The sequence below is a fragment of the Notolepis coatsorum genome (genome assembly GCF_963971535.1).
Source record: "Notolepis coatsorum genome assembly, chromosome: 19".
In the NCBI taxonomy this organism is placed as follows: Eukaryota; Metazoa; Chordata; class Actinopteri; order Aulopiformes; family Paralepididae; genus Notolepis; species Notolepis coatsorum.
The window spans coordinates 66596534-66603044 of NC_140183.1; positions in this window are offsets into that span (position 1 = coordinate 66596534).

A 6511-nucleotide genomic window follows, 5' to 3' on the forward strand; every position below is an offset into this window, starting at 1 on the left:
ATTATTATTATTATTATTATTATTATTATTATTATTATTATTATTATTATTATTATTATTATTATTATTATTATTATTATTATTATTATTATTATTATTATTATTATTATTATTATTATTATTATTATTATTATTATTATTATTATTATTATTATTATTATTATTATTATTATTATTATTATTATCATCATCATCCAGGAGGGAAAAGACACTTTGGATAGTAGGGACTGCATCTCTGCCTGTCCTGACCAGGAAACACTTTGCAACTGTGATCTCCTCTGGCAATAGTTGGATATTGTAATGTGTGGCGAGGGGTTGCAGCAATTCCACTGAGAGAAACTGGTCTGAGGCTGGATAACATGCCTGTATGCCTCTCATAAGTTGTTATCCAACTCATGAGAACCTGCTCTCAAGCTCTGGATAGAACAGTCTCTGTCTCAGCTGATCTCCTGAGCTGAGGTCTGAGCTTGTGCCACAAGATGCCATTACATATGGCCTTTGTCCTGTCATACATGTCCACTGCCATCTCTGAGGTGCGATAACCTTTGAGTGTGTCCTGCACTGTGCTTTTAAATAGTACAGATAGGTATTGAAGATGTGCACTTTAACGCAGCAGCACCTGGAGCCTCCTCCATACCCATGTCCAGTGTCCACTGACAAAGACATGCTCATGATACTGTGATAAACTATAATAAGCTTTAATCGAACCCTGGTTCATTTCCTCGGATAGTCCGGTTGGTTTGGGGTGGTGTGAAAGCTCATTCACTCTTGCAAGTGAACCCTGCATTTGAGATGTGAATGCAAAGCGGACCAAAGGCAGGAAAATACCCAAAAATCTAATATCTTTTTTATGAGACTTTTTTTTCTTCGATTGCTTAAGCATGATTTTTAAAACGGGCCCGGTGTTTCAAAACACACAATTAGCACAACCACACACACAATTATCAGAACACCTCAGATCCTTTGCTAAATTAAACACTTGTCAAAACCATACACTAATTTAAAAAAACTACATTTTGTTACTATATGAAACACACGTTTTATATGACTTAATTCTGTTTGAACCAGTTACTCACACTGCTGTGCTTAACCTAAAACACATTTAGCTATTCTACTTCTCAGTGATTAGAGTACTGTAAGTGAAGTACGCAGAGAATGTGCAAATATACAATAAATTCACCAAACACTACACAAGACCAATGCTGTAGACTGATGAAAATATTATTTATTTATCTACATATACCCAAATCAATGATGCAGACTGCTGGAAAAAAAACATTTTCTCTCCATATACCCAAATCAATGATGCAGACTGCTGGAAAAAAAACATTTTCTCTCCATATACCCAAATCAATGATGCAGACTGATAAAATTTAAATAGAGTACAGAAAATACTAGACATTATCTCTTTGCCTAGCTGGATCTGGCAAGATACTTTTTTGCTCTGTGTATTGTTTTGCAAAAAGTGTGAGGCTGACATTGTGCTTATAGAGGTGCAAATCTGGGCCTATGTTTTGCTCCTTGAGTGTAATGTTTTGATAATTGTGTAATACTTTTGATTTGAGTGTTTATGCAATTGAAGAAAACTGTAAAGACTAGAGATTAACTGTTTATTTCTTTTGTACATAGGCTGTGCATATGTTTGTTTGTTTGTTTATTTGCTTATGTGTATGATTCTTAACTGTTTTTATTTTGTTATTGGTGTATATGTGTGTATGTATGTACAGTATATGTATATATATATATATGTGTATATATGTATATTTGTACTCCTGTTGGGGCCTCTTGGACCAGATCAATGTTTTATCTGGCTAAATAAAGGTTAAATAAATAAATAAGAAACTGATGATTTGGTCCTGTTAACTTTGAATTTTCTATGGGGACTGCCCAGATCCCTCTCATGGACATGGACCTCACTTTGAGAACCTCTAATGATTCTAGTTCTTCAGTATTCATCTCTAATTACTCTAAAATTGCGTATTACTGTGTTTAAAAAAAAATGGGGGGGGGGGGGGAACCCCCCTCCACCCCCCTGGGCTGAAGCCCCCAATGTTTTCTAACCCTAAAAACGCCCCTGTTGCCCACGCACCTTTTACAGTTACATACTGTAAATGAGGGAAACTTCAGTTGCCTTTCAAGTTTAAATAAAGGTTTGAAATGGAAAAATCTAATGAAAAACCATGAATGAAATAAAACACGTACCATCTTGTAACTCCAACCCCACCCTCATAGATCTGTGCCAGGTCTCTCTGGTGACTCTGATGACAGTGGTCAGTTTGTTCAAACAGGATTAGAGGGAGGGTGCTGTCGAGTGATGTTTACACTTGAAGATTGGGGAACGCTATATTTAGTGTTTACACATGATTCATCCTGCTTTTTCCTCCCTTTAAACTGCTGACATAACCACTTAAATTACACTCCGGCTTGATAATGAAATGGAAATTAAACATGGCCTCTCTTTCTTTATAGTGTCTGTATGTGGCTTTACTTAGCAGTGCGTTGTGTAACACGTGTACCAGTATATATACAGGAGCACATGGTCGCATGAGAGACTTTGATGAAAACATGTCATTTTCTTTAATTGGAGACATTTCCAGTAGCGCTGCTGCTGAATGGGTTTGACACACTGGCCATTTTAATCCTAAATACTAAACCTGTGGAAGGATGAATCATCACTCTAATAGCGTTATGTAAGACTCTGACGCACACAAATGCACACACACACACATGTACACAAACACACACACACACACACACACACACTAACACACACACACACACACACTAACACACGTACACACACACACACACACACACACACACACACTAACACACGTACACACACACACACACACACACACACAAACCAAACACACACATGTTTGTTTATGTGAAATATGGGGACATTACATAGACTTACATGCATTTTGTAACTAACCATAACCATAACCTAACCCTAATCATAACATAACGCTAACCATAACCTAATTTGTGTCGTGGGGACACCCACATTTGTCCCCATAATGTTTTTGGTACCCAATGCGTGAGTGTGTGTAAACAGGTCAGTATCCCCTGTAATATAGCAATACAAGTACACACACACACACTGTTACTGTAAAAATGTAATGATTGTGATATGTTGTTATTAATGAGACGATGAGCTGTATGTGTGTGTCACTGGAATTTCCCCAAGGGGATTAATAAAGGAATATTTTATCTTATCTTATCTTACACACACACACACACACACACACACACACACACACACACACACACACACACACACACACACACACACACACACACACACACACACACACACACACACACACACACACACACACACACACACACACACACACACACACACACACACACACACACACACACACACACACACACACACACACACACACACACACACATGTTGATGTAGTATTGCTGGTTGCTGGCTCTGTGTGTACAACTACGCTTCGCTAGCTTCACATCACAGCCATGACCCTTCCTTCCTCAAGTGAACACAGACTGAAATTAGCTTCAGATCTCCCCTCTCGCTGACATCTTGATTAGAACGTTAAAATTAACTATTTTCACTCCAAGTCGCATTCGATTATTAGTACATGCTATACTTTTTTGCTATACTTTTTTATTTTATTTCATACTTATCTTGTCTAGCACAGTCTCTGGAGCGTAACAGTAAGAAGCATTTTGTATAAAAGATTTCTGTACTTCTGTATGACAACTATTAAAGAAACTTGAAACATGAACACGTCAGCGCTCAGAAAACAGACTCTCCCTGTTGACATTTGTTGAACTCGAGGGAACGTACTCGACAAATAAGTGTGGCCTGGATTTTACGTTTAGGAAATATAAAATGTCTGAGTAAGTAAAAGGAAATTACATGAATATATATGATATATATATTTCATTACAATGGCTGTGGTATGAAGCTAGCAAAGCGGTACATATTCAGCCGGGAACCAACAAGATGGACTCACACACAGACTGATTGATTGATTGATTGATTGATTGATTGATTGATTGAAAAGTTTATTAACAGATTGCAGAATGGGTACAGTACAGTACAGCTCAGTACATACAATTGTTAAGGGGATGCAGACCAGAGAAAGACTTTTGTCTTGTTTACATCAGGGTCCCCCATTTTCAATTCATCATAACATATATGACATACATGACATACAGATAGACAGTACTGCTACATCTATACATTTATGACATATCAGATTTGCAAATACAGTACTGTTTGTGATACAAAAGTGTCCAGAAAAAGAGTGTATATACATTTGGCATAGAAACTGTACATTGGAGGAGGTTGGGTGGGTGGGGTGGGGTGGGGTTGGGTGGGTGGGTGAGGGCTGTACATTGGAGGTGGGGGGGGGGGGGGGGGTTGGGTAGGGGACACACACACATTTTACACTGTACATTGGAATACTGACAAAGCCTTACTTGGTAATTTACTGTACAACTAGGTTAGGACATTTGTAGGGGCCAGTTTCGAATTGCAGTCTCACGTAGGTGTTTTTTGAGAGTGTTTTTGAAAGTGGGTAGTGATTCACATTCCTTTACAGCTTTAGGTAGGGCGTTCCACATTGATGTGGCATAATTGCGAAACGTGTTTAGTCCCTTGTTTGAGCCGAATCTGGGTTTTACATGATTTGTGGAGCTCCCTCTGGTGTTGTGATCGTGGTATTCACTGACCTTTGGGAAGTATTTTGACTTGTACATGGGTACCTTGGTCGCGTAGTGTATCTTGTAGACCAGGCCCATTGCAAGTTGCTGTACTCTGTCGTCTACTCTAAGCCATCCTAGGTTGTCAAAGTGGGCAGGGGTGAGGTGGGTTCTAGGAGTCAGGTCAAGCAGTAGTCTAACTAGCTTGTTTTGAGATGTTTGTAATTTGTTTTTTAGTGCCTTTGAGGTGCTTTGGTACCATGAGGTGCAAGCATAGTCGTAGTACCCTTGAATGAGTGCTCCTGCTAGAGTCTTCAGGGTATTCTTGTTTACCAGAGAGGAGATCCGGTACAAGAATCGCGTTCGTTGGTTGACTTTTTTTATTACATTGGATGCCATTTTGTCACAGGAAAGATTAGCCTCTAGGATGGAACCCAGGTAGGTAATTTCATCTTTCCTTGTGATAATATTGTCACCCACTGTAACCGAGAAGCTGTCGGTCTTGCTGAGTTTGTTATTTGAACCGAAGAGAATGGACTCTGTTTTGCCCATGTGTGATGATAGTTTGTTATCAGCGAGCCATATGCAGATTTTGCCTAGTTCTGAGCTGAGGGCTTTTTCAACCTGTAACTTGTTCTTGTCAGAGACCAGCAGGGCTGACATAATACTTACATCATAATATATAACGTTACAAGTAATCAGGACGAAGACACTAGTCTCTGTGTGTGTACTAGTCCTTTGTCCTGTTTACTTGTAATGGTATATGTTATGATGTAAGTATTATGTTGCACGGTCACAATGTACGTTTCTTTGTGGACCCCAGGAAGAATAGCGACTGCAAAGCTGTAGCTAATTGGGGAGCCTAATAAACTAAACTAAACTCAACTAAAAACAAGAATTAGACTTTATTCTGCTATCTTATTTCTTTCAAACACATTCTTCATGAAACTATTTCAGTAAAACAATCAGGCCAGTAAAAAAAGGCTCCAGGTTTTAAAACAGCCATCACCAAGTGGAAACTTTAGAGTTTAATCACATAGCCGGTCTCAATTCATCACTCAAGACAGGCCTCCTTGTGTTATAGAGAAACTTTGCCGAGTGCCTGGTGTTAAGAGGCTTTCTGGAAGCTTCCGAACGTGGCCAGTGAGAGAAACGCTCAAGCGCCGCTGCTCGCTCCATTCTAAAGCATTATTTAACTATTAAGTCTGGCCTACTATACTTCTTTCCACGGGCAGACTGCCTATGCTGCTGTGTGTGTGTCTCTGAAGCCACAATGTAGAAACTCACTCCAATTAGTAAGCTTATACATGACTCCAACCAGCACCCTTTCACTACCACACTACAGAAGGTAAACCCTTTCACTACCACACCTCACCCCTGCCCTCTTTGACTACCTATAGGATGGCTTAGAGTAGACGACAGAGTACAGCAACTTGCAATGGGCCTGGTCTACAAGATACACTACACCACACAGGTACCCATGTACATGTCAAAATACTTCCCAAAGGTCAGTGAATACCACGACACCAGAGGGAGCTCCACAAATCATGTTAAACCCAGATTCGGCTCAAACAAGGGACTAAACACGCTTCGCAATTATGCCACATCAATGTGGAACGCCCTACCCACAGCTGTAAAGGAATGTGAATCACTACCCACTTTCAAAACCACTCTTAAAGAGCACCTACGGGAGGCTGCAATTCGAAACTGGCCACCGTAAATGTCCAAACCCCCACCACCTCCTAATAGACAGTCTCCTCCCCATCATATGTATATATTTTCTCCCGACCGTATGTATATATTTTCTCCCACCCACCCACCC